This window comes from Engystomops pustulosus, chromosome 7 (assembly GCF_040894005.1).
Source record: "Engystomops pustulosus chromosome 7, aEngPut4.maternal, whole genome shotgun sequence".
NCBI lineage: Eukaryota > Metazoa > Chordata > Amphibia > Anura > Leptodactylidae > Engystomops > Engystomops pustulosus.
In genome coordinates, this window is record NC_092417.1 from 48,229,428 (window position 1) to 48,251,674 (window position 22,247).

Sequence of the window (22,247 nt, forward strand, 5' to 3'; positions counted from 1 at the left end):
CCTAGTATAGGTTTTGAGGTGGAAATTAAAAGAAATAGTTACACATAAGGCTGTAAAAAAAGCCACATTCAAGATGCTTATAATCCAACAGTGTTGGACATGGTGAACTCTTACAATATAGAGAATGTTTTTTTTTATAAACAATAAACATGAATCCATCATATACAGAATATAACATTTAATACATATACAAATATATATATATATATATATATATATATATATATATATATACTAATGTATGTGATTTTTTTTTAATGTGTGCACTGTTTTTTTTTTCTTCTAAGTCAAGTAAATGTTCTGCTGGGTTTCATTTAGTTTCAGTGATTTGTAACCTGATACACAAGTCATTTAAACGTCCAAGCCGCAGTACTCCTTAAATAAGATAATGCATTGGAATTACGTTAGAAAGTGCTGTAGACAAATTGGATCTCCCAGGTCCTGGAGACTGGACAGTGCAATGGCGGAGAATCTGCTTGCAGCTAAAACGGAGTAGTTGTTCCTGATCAGTTGTGGTTGAACTAAGGGTGATGTCACACATGGCGCTTTTGGTCCGTTTTTAAACATTCGTTTTCAGTCAGTTTTTGGCAGTTTACCATGCATTTGGCTGTTTACAACCAGTTTGTCTATTAAGATAATTGGGAAAAACGGACCAAAAACAGAACAAAAACGCCATGTGTGGCATCATCCTAAGGGTATGAAATATATAAGATGTATTAAAATTTAGTAAGTTTAAAAAAAAAAAAAAAGCATAGACTGCAAAAGAGACTATGAATATATGAGGAATAAAGATAAAATGAAGCAAATATGAAATACGAAATAATGAAAGGACCTTTTTGATTCTCTGTCATGCACAAGGTCATATTACAGCATATTACAGATCAATGTCATACAGATCTGCTATATTTTGCCTAGGGCAGTGATGGCGAACCTTTTAGAGACCGAGTGCCCAAACTACAACCAAGACCCACTTATGCATCGCAAAGTGCCAACACAGAAATTTTATTTGTGATTTATACTCCCTGCTCAGTCACAACACCTTCCCACCCCTCCAGTAGTCCCAGGTAGCACTGTCACTTTAAAATAGCTCTATGCACAGCAAGTCCTGGGCTGTCTGGGATTGCAGGAAGATACCTGGAGTCCTCTCTGGTGATTGCCTGGGTGCCCATAGAAAGGGCTCCGAGTGCCACCTCTGGCACCCGTGCCATAGGTTCGCCACCACTGGCCTAGGGGGTGCTATGTATCTACATGGTAACTGTAGATCATGTATCCACATTATACACTATTGTATGCTGTCACACAGAGGGTAGGCATTGTGTGCCACTATTCTAAGGCCCTTCTAGGGGATGGGTAATGAAAAACTGTAAAAGACAACAGTCCATCTACTGACCACAACAATGTGGATCCCACATCCCCCATTTTAACTGGAGCAGATGATATGCGCAATATCTATCCATTCAGTCTCTATAGGATGTGGAAAAGCATAAAGTACAACAGCTATCTCCATCAGTCCCAAGGGTACTTTACTCATAGATCTAGGCACTGTGACTGTGGTAATCTTCTTATATTTGTTATCCATGGCCTCCTTCCTTCTAAAATCAACGTTCATAATTATGGTAAAGCCAGAAGGGCTCTGGGGGCATTAAAAGAATCCTTCCATGCTGTAGTTTCACAGGCTGTTACACTGTCTCACCCCCTTCCAGATCTTAACCCCCCCGTTTGCCTGTTTTTATCTCACACAGTGAGAGGGGGAAGTGCTCCTTGCATGGTAACACCCCCAGAGCTATTATGGCTCATTAACATAATTTTAAAAGTTGACTTTAAAAGGAAGGAGGCCATGGATAACAAATATAAGACGATTATCACAGTCACAGTGCCTGGATCTATGAGAAAGTGTCCCTGGTTTATGATGATGGTTTTTAATGGTAGATTTTTTTTTAATGGTGCACCATAGTGCTTACAGTGCCCATGAAAAAGGGGGCATTGACTCCTCATCAACTGACGAGTGGAGATGCCATTGGTCCAACTCTTTGGAATGGTACAGTAATCATCCCGTCTGGGGATGGGTGAGAAATGAGATACAATTTTTCACCTTGGCCAATGTTTTAGCCTAATGCCTGTAGTTGATCCAAAAACACATATGAATCACATACAGATTGGCCCATTCCTTTATTCCTTAACTTGCCTTTCTTTTGAGAATAAGTCAGTATGAGGTGGTCCTACAATGAATAAAAATAAAAAAAATTGCCCACTATAAGAAAAACCAGTAAGTCATTACCATTTTCCTGTATTTTTATATTGTTTAGATTTACAATATATGAAAGTATCCATATAATGAATTTCAGATCTTGAAAAGAAATGTATACCATTACGTCCAGTATCTGTTGATTGACTTTATAATATATTTGTCTAGAGCATAGACAGCATAGTAAAATTCTGTCTGCTTGCAGCTACCACTAGGGGGAGCTTATGAGCTTTATACATTGAATACTAAACGTAAATGTTGTCAACTTCTTCTAGTGGCAGAATCGAGCAGCAGGAATTTCATTAGTCTCTTTAAAAGATTGGAGGGGGGATGTAACATGTATGACTGATGATATAACCAGATGTAATATATTAGTAACAAAGTCATATACATACTTTACTATGCTTTGTATGGTTTCTGGATACATACTGACTAGGCCGGTGACGTTGCTTTTTTTTTTTTGGTTACATTTTTGTTGTGGTTTTGCATTGGTCTTCCTTATTCAGTTCAATGGCGGTACAACTACGAAAACCACACGTAATCACTGTGATTGTGGCTTGTACATATGGTACCGCAATCTAGTTTTTGTAGACAGATTTCTTTCTTATATTGCTATTCTAGGAATTTTATAGTGAAGGATTTGCAACTGAGAAACAGTTTTTTAAACTTATCCTGGCCTCCTTCTTTGTTTGCCTCAGAACGTTCCTTTAAAATCCTATTTCCAAAAAAGTAATTAAGACTCCTATGGCTGTTCCAGGACATCTCAGGTTCATGTAGCTGCGTTCAGCAGATTTATCAGAGCCAAACTGCACTCAGATCTTTTGTGGACAGTAGTGGAAAATTTCACAAATTGTCATAAATGGTGTAATTAGCCTATCCTGCTGACAGAGGGCGCTCTCCTACAGACAAAGAAGGTCAACACATAATACTGTTCTATTGTTTATTCATGTCTGGCCATATGTCCTATTACCTGGAGCTTCTACAGTCTGACATTTAGAAAAGTGACAAATATTAGACCCTTTCTTTACCAGACAGTAGCACTGCTCTAGTGAATGAGGCATGGGGAACCATAGTGCACACAGACTTATTATTTAACATTATTATTTTCCTTAATAAGAGATATTATTGTTATTATAATGATATTATTTAGAGGTCATAAACCTGCTGAGCCCTAATACATGATCTGTACCAGCAGGACCGGATTATGGTAGGTAGAGGTCCCGGGGCGCAAAATCTAGTGGGGGCCCCTACTCAATGTAGCCCACACAGTGGTACACATCACTATTCTAAATTGTCATTAATTTTCCAACTTACATATTATCCTTGCCGCTGGATTATTTGGCACAGTGGCAGTAGTGGTGACAACTAGTCCAAGTTGACACGTCAGTCCCACAAGCCACTGCTTCCCTGGGAATTCTCTCTCCTCCTCTCACAGATCGGGTTGAGTGATCTGTGAGGAAGTAAACCTAACACTAACTAGGAGATAACCAGTATTAGGTACTAAGTGGGGTGGGGGGGTCAGGTGTCACTCTGCATCCAGCTCAGCCACTGAAAAGCACGCTGGATGAAGAATGTGATTGAGCATGGCAGAGTGGGCATGCTCCCACAGACAGAGCCAGTGAGTCACTGTCCCATCTTGGAGGCAGGTACACGTGTGGCGTGGTGACACCTCCGCTACGCATAACTTCCAGACAGAGTATTAGGAGTAAATTGGTGGGGGCCCCAGGGCGCGCACCCTTGGAGCCCTCCCTATGATCCGGCCCTGTGTACCAGACCCTCATTTATAAAGCTCATAGGTTTTTATTATTATTTATTCCTCCTAAAGGACTTTAACAAGTTATTGTGGTGCATAAATAATACATTGCACTACAATAGTAAAATGCATAATACTGTCAGTGAAACACTGATAGGCACTCTATTAGGCTGTGCCTATGATATGTTCTCATGGTAGCCATTATTAAGCTACTGTGTACAGGTATCACAACACTGCAATCTTACTGCTACCGTGGTGGGCATTGGCACTGCCTTATTTTGAGTTGACTCAGCATTTAGGATATGAATAGGCCATAGGGTGGAAAAAGGGGTTAAATCGTGTTATTCTAAAACAAAACAGGTCCCATAATAAACAAGTCCTCATATGGTTATTTCATTGGAAAAAGTAGACAAATGATGACTCTTAGATACTGGGGAGAGTAAAAAGCAAAGCAAAAGTAGGCATTGGTTGTGTCATGAAGAAATTAAAATAGAATTCTTATTTTATGTACCTTATATACTCGAGTATAAGCCTAGTTTTTCAACACAAAATGTGTGCTCAAAAAACCCTAACTCGGCTTATACTCGAGTCAACTAAAAAAATAAAGTCAAAACTCACCTTTCTGACATCACCTGTAGGTCCTCTTCTGTCTGAGACAGTCTGAGACAGTCTGAGACAGAAGAGGACCTATGGGGGACGTCGGAAAGATGAGTACAGTGTTATTTTTTTTCCTACTACAGGGGCTGGGAAGGCTGTATGCTACAGGGGCTGGGCAGGCTGTGTGCTACGGGGGCTGGGCAGACTGTATGCTACAGGGGCTGGCAGACTATATACTGGGAGGCCGTAACCAATGCATTTCCCACCCTCGGCTTATACTCAAGTCAATAGGTTTTCCCAGTTTTTTGTGTTGAAATTAGGGGTGTCGGCTTATACTCGGGTCGGCTTATACTCGAGTATATCCGGTGTGTTTTATATATGTTTTCATTTTGTATGTGTTACTTTTACAACACTGACTCAATAATTATCACCAGCGGCAATAAGCAGGGCCATGATTTTATGTGAGAAGATAAAAAGTCTTGAACTCTGGGATGTCAGACTCTATTTCCATCAAACATCTTCTGATGGACCCTCAACAAGGACCCCTCAGCTACTGGACCTTATAACAGCTGCAATGTATAGTGTCCTGGTAGTTACACCCCATACCTAGCCTAAGTAAACATCCCAGGTAACAATGGAACCTATGACCCTGTCACTTCTAAGACTCCCTACTGCTCCACTACGGGGGATAAACACGGCAGGGGGAATTCAGTGGTAAAATCCTCCAGTTACCTCAAAGGAAAACCTTGATGCTTTTAGCACATTTTGTTTATGTAACTTTAATTCTCTCCTTTGTTATTTGGAACAGCTCTAAGTGTTCAGAAATGTTTTGGAGAGCAGTAAGTGACTTTGGGAGTAAGTAGTAGGTAATGGTGTCCACTACAGGTAAGTGAGCACTCTAGCCTGATACTAACCCACCACTAGGATAAATATACATGTGTACAAACATAGTTGAGGGTGTTGCTGTACCCATGGCCTGATGACTCTCATCTCACATTTGAAGACACCAGTATTATTAACAGTATGCAATGTGACATGTCTGTGGTAAGTGAATAAATCTACATTTATATACAATCTAAGGTCACATTCGCATGGCCGTTTGCTCGCCCAGACCAGATCCCAGGTGTAGCACATGGCCGGGGGGAGAGGGGATGGAGAGTGAGCGCTCATCACCACTCTCCGTTGAAAGCCGACAGTCGCGTCACTGTCCGGCTCAGTCAATGTGCGTTAATAATAATAATTCCTTTATTTATATAGCGCCTACAGATTACGCAGCGCTGCCCAGAGCTCACCAAATCAGTCCCTGTCCCCATGGTATGTTTTTCTTGGAGTGTGGGAGGAAACCGGAGGACCCGGAGGAAACCCAAAACACCAGGTGTTCATCAGATCATGACCATGTGCCATAGACCTCTTTGGGGGCCGTGATCTGGATACAAATTGTATGGCCAGATGACAATTATGGCTGTGTGAATGGGGCCCAATAGGCAGTAGGGAGCAGTTTTAGGATGACATTGGGCCCTCTTACTTATGATATTGTTTATGCCATTGCTACATTTTTTCAACATGTCCTCCTGTTCTGTATGACTGCTTCACTCAAATTATAAGATATACATAATGTCCCCTCATGTTTAATGTTTTTATTGGACTAGAAGAAAAGTGTGTCAAGTTGTAACATATCAATGTAACTTTTTGAGCTCCTTGGTTACTTTTGGCTTTGGTGAAAATCCATGGGACAAAGTTGATTTGAAGTGATTACAAAAATTCTGACAGTTTTCACCAAACTAGGATGTGAATTATTTTACAGCAATGAGCCATACCATGAAATACAAAGAAGTAAAGATATACAAGGGGTGCCACATACAAAATCACTTTCACTATGAATTTATGAAACAATTAATAAAACAATTCTTTCCCCTTAAAATATACACATCAATAATCAGAGTCAGTGGCTCTGTTCGCGGGTCAAATCTGGCTCACGCCCTTGTGTTATCCGGCTTAGCTCTTGTTTCCCTGTCCCTATTCTGCGCTTAAAGGGAGCGCACAATAGGGGTAAAATTTGATACTCACCTTGCCTCGTTCCAACGAAGCAGCACCAGCAGCCATTTTCTTCCTCAGCTTTCATCTGCTGAATGTCCTGGCTCTGAAGCCGGCAAGCATGATGATGTCATCACATCACGTGTGCCAGCTTTAGAGCCAGATCGTACATCGGACGCAAGCTGAAGAAGGCAAGGTGAGTAAATGTTTTTTCGTTGGACAGGGGAGGGGCAGTGGCTACTGGGGGCACAGTGATTGCTCAGGGGAAGTTTGGCTAGTGGGGGTATTGTTACTGCTTGTGGGGGCAATGTTACTGCTGGTGGGGGCAACGTGACTACTGGGGGGCACTGTGGCTACTGGGGGACAGTGTGACTGCTAGGGAGCAGTGTGGCTACTGGGGGCAGATACTGGGGGAAGTGTGGCTAATGGGAACTGCTGGCGGGGCAGTGGCTACTGGGGAACAGTAATTGCTGGGGGTAGCGGCTACTGGGGAGCAGTGTGGCCACTAGGGGTACTGACTTGACTGCTGGGGGGGGCAGTGTGGCTACTGGGAGCAATATGAAGTCTGGGGACACTGTTGCTGTTGGTTCGGGGCACTGAGGCTGCTGGGTTGGGCCCTCTGGCTGCTGGGAGAGTTCAGCTTTGTGTTTGCCCTCAAATAGCTGATTGTAATGGTAATTCTGTATAAATTCTGTATAAATTTAACTACTAAATAACTCAAGTCAATATATTTATACAGTAATACAATGGCAGTCGCTCCCCTTTAAGGCAAGCAGAAGGCTGATGTGGCCCCCCGAGAAAATGAACTTGACACTCCCGCCCTATAGTGTATATGTAATGAAATGAAGGTAGGGGCACAGGCGGGCACACTGGTGCCCCACAGACTTGAGTAATTCCCAAAATACAATACAGTGCTGATCATTAGAAAGAATTAAGCTGCAAAATGATACATTGGTATGTCTGAGGGGGAATATGGGGAAAATTTGTGAAAAGTGTGTAAAATTAATACGGTGCAGATCTAGAGGAACAGGGGCAGTGTTTTTTTTAACATGCCTGGAAGTTACCTGTTGGCATTTGCACATAAGTTTATGGCGCACACTTTACTTATTTATGAATCTGGTGAACCAGAATTTAGTCGCTGCGATTTTCTTTTGTTAGTCGCACATACTGGCACCTTTATAACTTGTTATAAAATGTAATTAGTGCACTGAACCGTATGGAAAGACATATTTGTATCACATGCAAAACCTGACACTTTTATTGGTTGTCATGCAAAAAAAAAATGGTGGTGCATACTCCACCAGTGCAGGGTGCGGAACTTAAAATAAATCTGCCACACAGTTTCACACTGCTTTAGATTGGAAGATCAGAATAATAAATCCGGCATCATTAAAGGGGTTGGCCATTTTACCTTATGTTATCTGTAATGTGTGTGTAAGTGCGGGGGGCAGGAAATTAAATCATTTATTAATATACATCTATTAATAGTTCTGCTCTGCTGTATTGATATGTAATGTGAAGCCTCCTGTCTTTTACCTCATCAGCCAGACATTCCTGACCATAAAATGGCTGAAGATGGAGGGTCATGTGATCTCTATGCGCCCTTAAGCAATCACCCTGCCAGGACCTTATCATAGTATTCATGAATATAGGATCAAGGTCCTGGCAGGGCGATTACTCATGGACAGTTATAGATCACATGACCCTCCATCTGCAGCCATTTTATGGTCAGGAATCTCCGGATGATGAGGTAAAAGACAGGAGTCCTCACTTTACATATCAAGAAAGCGGAGCAGAACTATTAATAGTTGTATATTGTTAAATTATCTAATTTCCTGCCCCCTGCACTTACATACACATTACAAAAAAACACAAGGTAAAGTGGCCAACCCCTTTAAAGTCTAATTCCATATTAATTGGCTTAGTTTATGAGAAAAATGCACCAAAACTTTTGTGCACCCCCTTTTTATGAAGCTACACCCATTTTCATTAGGTCATTTCCCCATTGTCTTCATTTTCAATAAACCCTTGATAAATTTCTTGGCACAAATCAAATTAGCAAATTAATTGCAGATAAATGTGTATCAATATGTAGGTATTTTTACATGCTCAATACTTTGGCCACTGCTGTATTATCACTGGCTCTCACAATGTGTGCAGTCCAGTCAGCCCACACAGTCACTGAGGCCAATGTGTGAGGGGAGACTTACCTGCAGGAAATCTGATCCGCTGGGGTTACAACAACATAGCATGAAAACACTTTCCTTTGAAGCTTCACTCGGCCAATCTGTTTAGGAGACCCCTATCCTAATTCTAGAGATCAACTTATTTACATTCCTGTGGTTTAAACATTTCACATAGACAAGGAAAATGTTCTAAATGCTATCTATCTATCTATCTATCTATCTATCTATCTATCTCTACCTACCTACCTATCCATCTATCTAAAAGTATAGAAAAAAACAGCAGTCCAACGGGTCCAATTTGAAAAATCAGTGGATCCTTATTCCATAAAGATGCCGATGTTTCGGCTCAGCATGAGCCTATCTATCTATCTATCTATCTATCTATCTATCTATCTCATATCTTCTACCTACTGCCATTTTTCTCAATTTTTATGTAACAATCTAGATGTCTCAAAAATAACGTTTATCTATTTTTTTTTCTACAAATATCCATTTAATTTCTTTTTTCCTTTTTAAAGAAAAAAACCCTGAAAATTGCATCAGTTCCCTTTTTTATTTTCTAAAACAGAAACGTATGGCTTACCCAACTCTGAGTAGACCCCCAAATAATGTTAGAATGCCCTTGAGCACTTATTGCCCCCATCCCCTACCATGCCCCATGGCATAACAGTAAACTCCTGACATATGGAACTGTACTAAAGTCAGGCACCCAAAAATAAAAATTATAACATAGACTCTTGCGAAATAATTGACCGGTCTACTTAGAGATTTAAGGTCTAACATGTAAATTATAAGGACATAGAGAAAAGAAACTGAGAAAATAAATGGGGGGAAACAACTAGAAAACAATTAAATGTTCCTATATGGGTGAGCTGGAAAAAATAGTGAGAAGAATGAAGCCTTTTACCTCTCATTAGCGAAGCCATCAATGCTCCAGCAAGCAAGAGCTGAGGTCATGTTACATATGGCACACAGTCTGTTCAGCACTTTTAACATCAGCTTTGAAATTTTAGAGAAGTCAAAGGTCATCTTTAATAAGCTCAAGTTTGAAGGGTTTCAATGATCTCTTGCAAACTCCAGTATGGCTGTGTGGGTGTCCAGTTCTGCTGTCCAAACCTATTCATAGCTTCCCCTCATCAACCCACCCAGTGCTATTAGTGCTGCATTTATATCAGTTTTTAATGTCTGTCAGGGCTCTCTGCTGCTTGGAATACTTTACGTCCAGCAAACGTTGCTCTTCGGTCATTGTAAATTGTTCCAGAAGTTTTAGAAGTTTTGTAGTTCATTGCTTTTCACTCTTCAGCTGATTGTTCACATAATAAAAAACAGTTGTTTCCAGCTTCAGAATTGTCATCGCTTGCCAACCGCTGATTTAAAACCAATGAACAAATCTCTACTCCATATATTCTGCTTAGGTTTTACACAAAAAACATTGATAACAAAAAATGTTTTCATAAAAAAAAATATATTTAATATTAGTAATAACAATATGAATATTACTCATCACATTCACCATCCTTTTTTTTTTTTAGTGACTCTATAGGATTTAATGAATTTTGGTCATGGGAAAAGCTTCCAAAGTAACCCAAAACTAATTGGGGGATATTTATCCCACGCCGGCTCTCGTGCCGTCGCTGCTCTTTTGCAGACCAACACCGAAAGGCTCCGGCCTATTGATGTATCCGGCGGGGTCCTGCGCAGCTTTTCTCTACGCCAGGCATGTGAAAATTTACCAGCTGCAGCGAGTGCGCAGGCGGGAGGACAGGAACGCCCTGCGATGGCCCACTCCCTGCCGGCCACACCACCCCTTCACGCCCTTTCACAACCACTGGTGTGAAGGTGGCGGATTGGAGTAAATAATCACTAGTGCTAGCAATAAGCTAGCATTTGCAATTATTTCAGGGCTTCTACGTCATAGACGTGACGCAGACGCCCTGGTCAATATTCCCCCATTGGGTGTGTTAGGGCTCTTTCACATTGCCATTGGTGCTCAGCTTCGGTTGCGCATCCATTACCTTTTGGCTCCAATGTGTCTCCATTTTTCTCCCGTTTTGTACCCCATGTCCACAAAAAAATTAATGTTTAACGTTGCTTTGAAAACATCAGACCAGGTTTTTCAGTGAAAAAACCCGGATGTCTATGGACCCATAGAATTCTATTCTGTGATCCGCATCCGTGAAAAAAAATTGGTTTTATAATGTTACATAATTTTTCCACTGACAATGGATTGGTGAAAATACAAGCCAATATGAAAACACCCATAGAAATTAATGGCTTTGTGAGGCATCCATGGAAATCACTGAACCACGGCAAACAATGTGAAAGAGCCCTTACTTTTTAAGTAACCAAGCATATCTTTACCCCATACAGAGGACAATGGGGGGAATTTATAAACGCACTTGTGAGAAAGGGGCGTGTCTTGTGGGAAAACATTTGTGCGCCCAAAATTCTGGCGCACAGTTTAGACCAACTAAAAGTAGGTTTAAAGTAGGAACTGACAGTCTTATCCTACACCAGAATTCATCATCACAGTGATAAATCTAGCGCAGCAAAAGACAAAAGTGTTTTCCAGCTAGAGACTGGCGGAACGTGAGCCATTGTTAAATCCCCCCTAATGGGTGCATCAGCAGATATGGCCCAACCTCATGTGCACCTAAAAGCTAATTTGCATAAAGAAAAAGATAAAATTGTCTCTAAGATTTCAGGTCACTAGAAAGTAGGAAAGATACGTCTGAAAAAACTTTTAAGGCTACCTGCACAAGCCAACTTTTCACCACCGATTTGCATCAGTTCCATTAAAGAGTCCAACAGAATTGCAAGGCACAGTTTTCAGAAGTAAAAACTACCCATTTTGAGGGACACTGGATTTTTTGATCAACTTTAATACATTTTTATGGCACATCATACCGGGCACTCATTCATGGAAGCCTCCACAGAGCCCCCTGGCTGCCACCAGCATCCGATGATCGCAATGCATTGTGTCGATGCTGAGCCCCTGCAATCACAGCATCTGCTTCTGTAAAAGATTTGGTAAAACATGGTTGTTTTCCTGAAACACCATCTTACCTGTCCATGGGTCGTGTCTGGTCTTTAGTTCAATAGCATTAGAGCATTTGTAGAAGGGTTCGGTGCATATGTTGGAGAAAACAGTTTCAAATTCTAAAATCCCCTCTATTGGGAAGTTTCGAGGAATTTTACCAACTTCCGTTCTTAAAAGCCATTCACTATGCAATATTCCACATTATGTGATTGATAATCCAGTGTGCATGGACAGGTAAATGATAGTTATAACGTACTAGTAGTTTCCTTTGTGCATCCGTTGCGTTTGGTCTCCATTGTTTCTCTGTTTTGCTTCCGTTTCGACATGTCCACAAAAAAAATTAAGATTTAACATTGCTTTGAAAACATCAAACTTGTTTTTTAGCCTCATCAATGAAAAAAACCAATGTTTCATCAGTTCTATTGCCTTCCATTTTCAGTGAAAAAATAGGACATTTTTCATCATTTTTACCACGGAAAATGGATGAGTGAAAATACAAGCCAATGTGAAAACACCCATACAAATCAATGGCTTTGTGAGGCATCCGTGGAAATCACTGAACCACAGATGTGATATACAAAGCCGATGTGAAAGAGCCCTAAGGAACTGATACTAATTGGGTCCACACACAGACTCAAATACACAATATATGTTGTAATTACATCAGCAGGCTTACTGAAATGTGGTAAAAGCTAATGTCTACTAGTATGCGTGTTTGTTTGGACTGTTGGTACAGAAAGTATTCTTCACTCTTTTTTTCATTACAGACAATAGCCAAGAAAAACTGCAATATCACATGGCCATAAGAATTCAAAACCTTTGCTGTGACATTTATTTAACTCCTCCTGCTCCTCTTTGAGATGGTTCTACTTCTTAATTGGAGTCCAGGTGTGTTTAATTAAACTGATTGGACTTGATTAGGAAAGGCACACACCTGTCTATATAAAGACCACACAGCTCACAGTGCATGTCAGAGTACTTAAGAATCAAGAGATCGAAAGAACCGCCCAAGGAGCTCAGAGACATAATTGTGGCAATGCACAGATCTGGCCAGGGTTACAAAAAAATATTTGCAGCACTCAAGGTTCCTAAGAGCTGAGGGGCTTCCTTTCGGAAAACCACAACTCTTCCTCAACCTGGTTGTCCAGCCAAACTAAGCAATCGTGGGATATTGCCCTGGTGAGAGAGGTAAAGAAAAGCCCCAAGCTCCAGAGATGCAGTAGGGAGATGGGAGAGAGTAGCACTGCATTCATTCACCAGTCAGGGCTTTACACAGCCTCTACTTGAAAAAAATATGAAATATGGGCCGAAGGTCCAAAAGCTGCTTCTACTCAATACTGAGCAAAGGGTCTGAATACTTATAATACTTATAAGTAACTTATGAATACTCATGTTTAATAAATTTGCAAAAATATCAAAATTTCTGTTTTATTCTGTCAAGATGGGTGCAGAGTGTATATTATAGAGCAAAGAAAAGAACTTTTTTGATCTTACCAATTAGCTGCAAGGAAACTGAGTGAAAAATTGAAAGAGTTCTGAAAACTTTCCGTACCCACAGTATCTTTGCATAATATTTAATATAGTAAATATATATTAGATATAGGGGCAGATTTATCAAGCAGTCTGAAAGTCAGAATATTTCCAGTTGCCCATGGCAACCAATCACAGCTCAGCTTTCATTTCACCAGTGCTCATGAATATTTTAAAGGGGAGCTGTGATTGGTTGCCATGGGCAATTGGAAATATTCTGACTTTCAGACTGCTTGATAAATCTGCCCCATAGTTTTTCCCTGAAAAGACGCTCTAGCAGGTTTTATTTCTTTCACTGTGTGCCCCAATCACATGTCTCCTGTATAAAAAAAAAATCTTCATTTTGCCATCTTCTAATACTTTGATGTATGGAGCTGTGTGTCGTGGCATATATCTTCTGAATTGGGGCACCTAGAGTCACACTTCTGGTGTAAATTTTATTGCACATGGATTCTGTTTCTAGGTGTCAGAGAAACTTTGTTATCCGCTGTTAAAAGTTACAGTCTGAATGCAGATTTTTTATTTTTTATCTTTTTTGTAAAAAAACAAAGCATAAGAAGCTAAAAGGAGAGCAGATTCTGCCAGAGGGGGCACACACCAGTATGTCAGTGTGCTTGGTTTACAATCCTTGATCCTGGTGGAAGATGTCCTTTACATTGACACCAGACCTGTGCCATGGGTCAGAATATATATTGCTGTTTGAAATGTGTCTCCTGCAGCCTGTCAGCTGAAGGTAACATTTTTAGAGAAGGAGGAGGGAGCTTCAGGGAAGGGGGAGATTATAGATTTAATGCCATAAAAGCAGCAACATGCTAGAAATTGGGACCAATGATTCGAAAGTCAGTTGAAACATAAGAGATTCACAATGAAATTGAGGGCTTGGAGAGTTATTATGTTGTTCCAGAAGATGATGATGGCATAAATGCTTATTTTTTTTTTGGTTAAAGAATAAATGTTATTTTTTTTCCTGGATAAAAATAAGACACCCCCTGAAAATAAGCTAAAAACTACTTTAAGACTTTCTTATTTTTGGAAAAAAATGGTAGGCAGATACATAGGCTGCCCCTGGAGCCAGCCTGCACGCTAACTTACCTTTCCTGGCTCCAGCGGGGGTTCCTGCGCTCGGGCGTGTGCATCCCCATCCTAGGGTGCATGCGCCAGCTTTGAAAGATTTAAAGGGCCAGCACGCAGATAGTTGGCGCTGGCCGGCCGCCTGCCCTGATAAATTCCAGCCCCTTCCTATGTCCCCTCTTTGTGCTTCTATGCCAGAGAGAAGGCTTTGTTCCATGCACTTTGCGATTATCCTGATTTTCCGTGACCTCAATTAATTTCCTGACTTTGCTCCTGTGTTGCCTGTCCTGACCTACCACTACATCCCTGACTCTGATCCTGTGCTGCCTGTCTCGACCTCCTGCCTGTCCCTGACCACGCTTTTGCCCTACGACTCTGTACTACGCCTTGGCCCCCACCACGGACAAAGTCGCAACTGTGCAGCGACCTGGTGGTACCACACCGCAACAAGTCCAAACTGCTTTGCGGCGGGCTCTGGTGAAAACCGTGTACTACTTACACTGTGCTCCCAGGTGTCGGCTTACGTCATTGTCCATGGTGGTCCTGGTGCGTGACATATATATAATTAACTTGTAATAAAGTAGATTGCTATTGAAGCTAGTATACTATAGTATAGCTTATAGTGTACTATAAGATTAGTATTCTAAACTAACACATTTTTAGCACAGATAGTGTGTGTGTGTGTGTGTGTGTGTGTATGATATGATATATAATATAGGAAAGTATTTGTCGTATTTGAACATTTTCTGAGCCCTTTCCCTATGGCTGCTAGCAGCTGGTTACCTCATGAGAATACAGTCAGAGTCTTGCCTGCAAACAAAAGCACTGATTTACAGTTGGCTTCAGGCTAATCCTCAACCATTCATACGATGTCAAAAGTCATCCCGTATCTCATAAAATAAGAGTAACATTATGTGTTGTGTCAAAATTGCTTCATTCTGGAGAAGTGTCCCCCCTGCTCCATTTTCTGCTGTGAAAGATTACAATTAAACTCTTATCTTACATCTGGAATAACTAATCTCAGATATTCACACTCAGATAAAGCAAAGGCTACAAGAAAAACTTTTGTACATATTACATTAAAGGAAAGTTGCTTATCAAGTAGATAAGGATCTAAAAACAAAAGGCTTGAATGTAATAATCTTGCATTAAATGTTGAGGTCTTGGAAGTGCGGAGCCCTGGATTATCTGGTTTTGTAGTGCAGTGTTAGGGCCCATGTCTCTTCAGAAAGTGTTTCCAGAGTTGCTTCTAATTTCTTTTTGGTTAACTTTAAGTATAAAGTTGGTTTAACTAAGTATAATGAATCCCTTTAGAATTTTCCCCAATTATTCTGACAAATTGTAGCATTACCAGGATCTACCTGAATGGCCGGTCTAGTAAAATAAATTTGTACATAAAAGTGCTCTACAGTGGGGCACTAAAATGATGCTTATCCAACCGGTCCCCTGCCACACCAATACCACTACTTTAGGTCTCCATGGCACTTGACTTCCTGGGTGACACCCAATAACATAGGAGGCAATAGAAGACCACCACCCAGCGTCAATTACCGGTTTGAACAGTGACCCCACCCCCCCCTCAGACAGTGATTGGCAGAGTTGCCCTTTCCTTGTGCGCCCTTTACTGTCCCGTAGTGTGTGGAGCACTCAGACAATTGACTGCAGCTGAAACTCAGAGCAACATAATGAACTAGGGCGCGCTAATTAACTTTCTAATATGTTATTATTCTGTGGAAATAAATGTGCTTTTTTCATTAGCTATACCATATTATACTAAAATAATGCTATACTATTAGTATTTTTTCTTTTGAACTTGGATTTGAAACATTTGTACCAAAAATGACTTCACTCAAGGCTAACTCTGACCAGCTAAATTTTAGCACCCCTAATCCTTTGCAATAAGCAACACCTAAACTTGTCTGGTTGTTTGCTTGCCCGGGATACGGCCGGGGTGAGAACTCCCCTCCCCTCTTCATTGAAAGCCAAGCTGAAACACAGTGGCCCACATTCATCAAAAATATTGCAAACTGCACTAAATGCAGTTTGCTTTTGGAGTGTGCAGTGTGCGACAGTGCAGTGTTGCAGACACTTTATAGATACATGTGCAATCAGCTGGAATTAAAAAGAATTTGCAAAGCCAAACTGGTGCAGGGGCTTTAATAAATGTGGGTCAGTGTGTTCACCGCACTGTGACCGAGTGCCATAGACCTCTATAAGGACCGTGATGCAGCTGTAGGACATGACCCATACATTCATCTGCACAAGACCTCACACTGTACAGCAATTAATACATGGTTTGCCAATTTAGGTGGGTATATTTTTTTGAGGAATTTGTTTATTTACTTTTTAGAAGGCACTATATGGCATTGCATAATACATTATATGACATAATAGATGGATATGTAAAGTATGGTGTCAATGGGTTGATCGTCCAAGTGCACATTGATTTGGTGTTCTGTTATTCTTATACAATTGGAGTATATTGTCAGGATTTGATCTGTCATTCTTTGGCATTTCTAGTCGGTTCTCTATCACTGTGCTATGTAGCCTGATTGTCTTTTACCTGTCTTTTTGGTTGTTGGTATTTCTGCATTACCTGTTGGTGTGTTTAGGTCTCAGCTGTGTTAACTTGTATTATCCTATCAGGAGTGGCTGGGCTCCATTCCAGTTTGGTTTTGTCATTCAGTATTTGCTAGATATTGTTATATCTGCAGCTTAACCCTGGCTCTGTTCTGTAGGAACAGCTATACTTTCTAGTAGCTTGTTTCTTTGACTGTGGTTAGTGATTCTGTGAAGTTTGCCTGTTCTCTTGTATTCACTCACCACTTTCTTGTCTGCTCCCCTTTGTCTGTGTTTATTTAACCCCTTAAGGACGCAGGGTTTTTCGACTCATTTCTCGCTCTCCAACTTCAAAAATCCATAATGTTTTCATTTTTACGTGTACAGACCTGTGTGAGGGCTTATTTTGTACGTAACAAATTTTACTTTCCCGTAATGTTATTTATTTTAACATGCCGTGTACTGCGAAGCTGAAAAAAAATTCCAAATGTGGAAAAATTGAAAAAAAAAACGCACGTGCGTCACGTTCTTGTGGGCTGTTTTTACGACTTTCACTCTTCGCTCCAAATAACATGCCTACTTTATTCTTTGGTTCGGTGCGATCGCGGTGATACCAAATTTATAAAGGTTTTATTGTGTTTTAATACATTTTCAAAAATTAAACGAATGTGTACAAAAAAGAAAAAAAAAATGTTGCCATCTTCTGACGCTAATAACTTTTTCATACTTTGGCGCACGGAGATGTGTGAGGGGTCATTTTTTGCGAAATGAGGCAACGTTTTCATTGCTACCATTTTGAGGTCTGGGCGACATTTTGCTCATTTTTTATTTCATTTTTTATGTTATGTAAAAAGGTGTAAAAGTCGCATTTCTGACATTTGGGCGCCATTTCCCGCCTCGGAGGTCACCGCCGCCCGTAACCGTTTTTATATTTTGATAGACCGGGCGTTTTGGGATGCGGCGATACCTAATATGTTTGTGATTTTTACTGTTTATTATGTTTTATATCCGTTCTAGGGATTTGAACTTTTAATATTTTATTAATTTTTTTAAATTTTTTAGACCATCTAGGGTACATTAACCCTAGATGGTCAGATCGCTCCTACCATATACTGCAATACTACAGTATTGCAATATATGGCATTTTTGCACACTATACATTACAATGAGCCACATGCAGAAGCCATGTATCCTCGGGTCAAACGAAGACCTGAGGCTACCATGGCAACTGATCGCCGCCCCCCAATGACGTTCGGGGGCGCGGCGATCGTAACAAAGATGGCGGTGCCCGTGCGCCGCTGTCTTTTAAATGTCGCCGGCGACTTTGCCGGTGGCAACGGAGGGGTTAATGGCCGCGATCGGTGCAAGCACCGACCGCTGCTATTAGTGGTGGGGGTTTTCTGCAATATGCAAGAACCCCCACCTTTGTATGAAGAGGACTCAGCCCGTGAGCCCTCTCCATACATCCCTTATACCTCTGTGCGATTGTTACCCATTATTCCTGTCCTCCCTATTACCCTCCTTCCTGTATTAAGCCTTGGTTGTGTGTTTGTGTGCATGCAGTGATTGCTTGTTCGCCAAGTTTTTCTTGTAGCAATTGTTTTGTTAGGGGGGTTCCAAATTTAGTACACCAACCCCCAGTATCCGTCCTCTTCTCCATCTATATGGAAAAGTCCTCATGTTTAGAGAGAAAGAAGCTGTGGGGTCCGGGGTAAACTGACCATCTCCAGGAACAAGCTTAGCCTTCCCCGTTTCTCTAGTATTTGCTGATCTCTTAATACGGTTTCCTGCTTCCTTATAAACCGTGACATATATCATTAAATGGTGCAGGAGTCCTTCTCAGAAAAGGGAGGGAAAAGAGAAAAGCACAAGAATACAACACATAATTATATAAAATCCAAATACAGGGGCTGTTCTCAAACTCTTACAGGCTCAGGGAACTACACATATGCTATCCAAAATTCTCTCTCTAGCCACAACTGAAATACTATTTTACTTAATGCATAATCTATTATTTACAAGCTCTATGTAAAATATGGTTTGAGGTTGATTAGTAGGTGTCCAAACTATAAACCCCCACAAATCACTAAAATGGGTATCCTGAACCCATTGATTCTCCTCAATGTAGTCATTCGGTGAGTGTGAATGGAGCCACTATCACACATGGGCACGGAATAAAATGACAAAGCATACTAGATCACAAGTCCATTAAAACGCCATTTTACTGAGGTAGTGTAATGGATATGAACAGTGTGCTAAGAACCCCTGTCCTAGTGACTAGTGGAGGCCCCAGTTGTAGAAGATGACACGATCATACATATACGGCTTATACAGCATCATAGAATTAATGGTGATCTATAAATAATAATAATAACTGTAATAGTCATTACATGAAGATAGTTGAGAATATATTAAACTCTAGAATTTTGGCATCCATTTGCAACCAGTATTAGTCCCCTATACACTGCATTATAATCTGCTGCTTGTATTATCACACTGTTTTTATACTTCTTCCTAGTAGAGACGGATTAAAACTGTATGAACATTATGGCCCCTACAAGTCTGGAAATCAATTCCTACATATGATACTTATATCAAACTTCTTGGAAAATGGAGGATGCGTCCCATCTGCCTGGTTTCAATTTGTGGTTTCCGGACCTTTGGAGGACCTTCAAAGATCCTGAAATGGCTTGTATATGGGTGTATTGAGAACAGGAACAGATGTACGAGGATTTCATGGGTGAAAGACCTTCTCAGTATAAAATTTGGTAGGTTATTTTGGTGGCCATGTGCTTGGGCCCTGGGCTAATGCCCAAAACCCCAATATAATATACATATAATATATAATCTACTACTGCCTCCTAATATTATAAGAGCTAATCCCTTTTCTGCCATTTGAATTTCAACATTTGGTCTCTTGCAACATGAAATTATTCTTCATATAAAACATACTATAGACTTGTTGTTTGTGGATCGTACTTAAAGACTATATCAATGTTACCCTACACTTAGCCATAGGATTAAAGCCCACTGGTATGTTAACTCCTGCTGTGGTAGGTCACAGAATTGGCAAATCCTTCTTATATAGATGTATAATAGATTAGAAAGTATACAGTTACTTAATTAAATCCACTTAATTTGCAATGTTCTAGAATCGGTATAACAATTATCATGAGACCTAGGAGAAGAATCCTCATCTTAGAAAAACACATCAGGAATGTAGAGGTCAATTAGAAAATGTTTACCTCCATGACTACTAATCATCCCGGGATTTACAAAGAGACCCACAGAGACATTGGGGCAGCTGTTGTCTTGAATTTCTCTTCTTTATGGAAAAGTTTGGGGAGAAAAAGAACTATAAGAGCAATTGTTAAGTTTAAACATATTGGTGGTTATGTTGATGCGTGATGGATGCCAGGGGGCGCCAATCCACTTTACATACGCTTTTATTACATGCAGGATGAGTGTATTGATTATTTGCTCCTTAGTTATTTATTGCAGAAAACATGCACAGTGAAACTTCTCCAGAAGACCTCCACTTTGGGAAAATCCCCTCCTTAAAAACAATTTTTTCTGTGTCAGATCCCCCCCCCCCCCCATTTAACTCTATATAAGTTACCCTTCTATGAGCAGACCACCCTTTTGATAGACCAATTTGCGGTCAGCTCTCTTATGAGAGGTTTCAATCTATTTATTAAATTGACATGTAAAAAATATAATAATTCTTTATTTACATAGCGCACACAGATTAACCCCTTAAGGACGCAGCCATTTTGTAGCTTAAGGCTCAGCCCGATTTTTTGGATTCTGACCTGCGTCTCTTTATATGGTTATAACTTTTGAACACTGTTACTTATCAAAACGATTCTGAGATTGTTTTTTCCCCACATGTTGTACTTCATTTTAGTGGTAAATGTTGGCTGATAAGTTTTGCGTTTATTTACAAAAAAAAAGAAAATATGATAAATTTTTTGAAAAATTTGCCATTTTCGAAATTCTAAATCATTGCGTTTTCAGGCAGATAGATTTACCACCCAAATAACTTGCAGAATAACATTTCCCATTTGTCTTCTTTACATTTTCATAATTTCTGAAATGTCTGGATAATTTATTTTGAGGTCACGCGGCTTACAAATAGAATATCGCTTTTCCGGATTTTCAGAATTGACTATTTTGGGGATAAATACAGTTTTGAATGAAATTTTACATATTTAGCATCAAAACCCCCTGTACAACCAACCCATTTTCAAATCTGCACCCCTCAAACTATCAGAAACAGCTTTTACGAAGATTGTTAACCCCTTGAGATCTTCATAGTAATTGAATCAAAATGGCGGTGAAATTTAGAATGGTCAAATTGTGCCGGTTATACGTTCATTTAGCACTAAAATTTACACATTTCCAAAATATAAAAAGAGAAAATCCACCATACAATTTGTTCTGCAATTTCTCCTGAGTACAAAGACCCCCCACATGTGGCTGTGACTTGTTTTATGGGGGCACAGCAAGACGCAGAAGGGAAGGAGGGCCCTGCAGCTGCCAGGATTTTAGTTTTCTCATTGCCCCTTTTTGAAGGCTATAAAATTTTCGCTTTTTCGTTATTTGGGCCATGTGATGGCATTTTTTTTGCGGGATGAGATGCTTTTTCCATTGTTACCATTTTGGGGTTGGTATCACCTATTGTTGAAAATTTAGGAACTTTTTTTGAGGGCAGGAGTAGAAAAGCATCAATTCTGTACTGGATTTTTTACTTTTTTTTTTTTTTTTTTTGGTGTTCACCGTATAGCCTAATAATCCTGTTATCTTTATTCTATGGGTTGATACAATTACGGGGATACCAGACGTGAATATATTTTCTTACGTTTTACTAAATTTGTCAAACAAAACCCTAATGTGGGGAAAAATCTATCATTTATGTATTGCCGTCTTCCAAGAGGCATAACATTGTTACGTTTTTGGCTACGGAGCTGGTTGATGGCTTGTTTTTTGCGGGACATGTTGTACTTTGCACCAGTATCATGTCGGAGTACATATGGTTTTTTGATCGCATTTTATAGCATTTTTTGTGGGATTGAAAAGGTAAAAATCATAATTTTTGGAGGGTTTATAACAGTTTTTTTTTTACGGCGTTTATCGTGGGGGTTCAATAATGATTTACTTTTATTCTACGGGTTGTTACGGACGCAGTGATACTATATATGTGGGGTTTGTGTTATGATTTAGACTTTTTTT

At 40.1% G+C, this 22,247-nt stretch overlaps 1 long non-coding RNA gene across 2 annotated transcripts in view; it reads left to right on the forward strand.

Moving 5' to 3' along the window:
* The window catches only part of LOC140069751 (uncharacterized), a 40,849-nt gene that overhangs the window by 6,079 nt on the left and 12,523 nt on the right, over positions 1-22,247 (forward strand). The window lies entirely within an intron of this gene.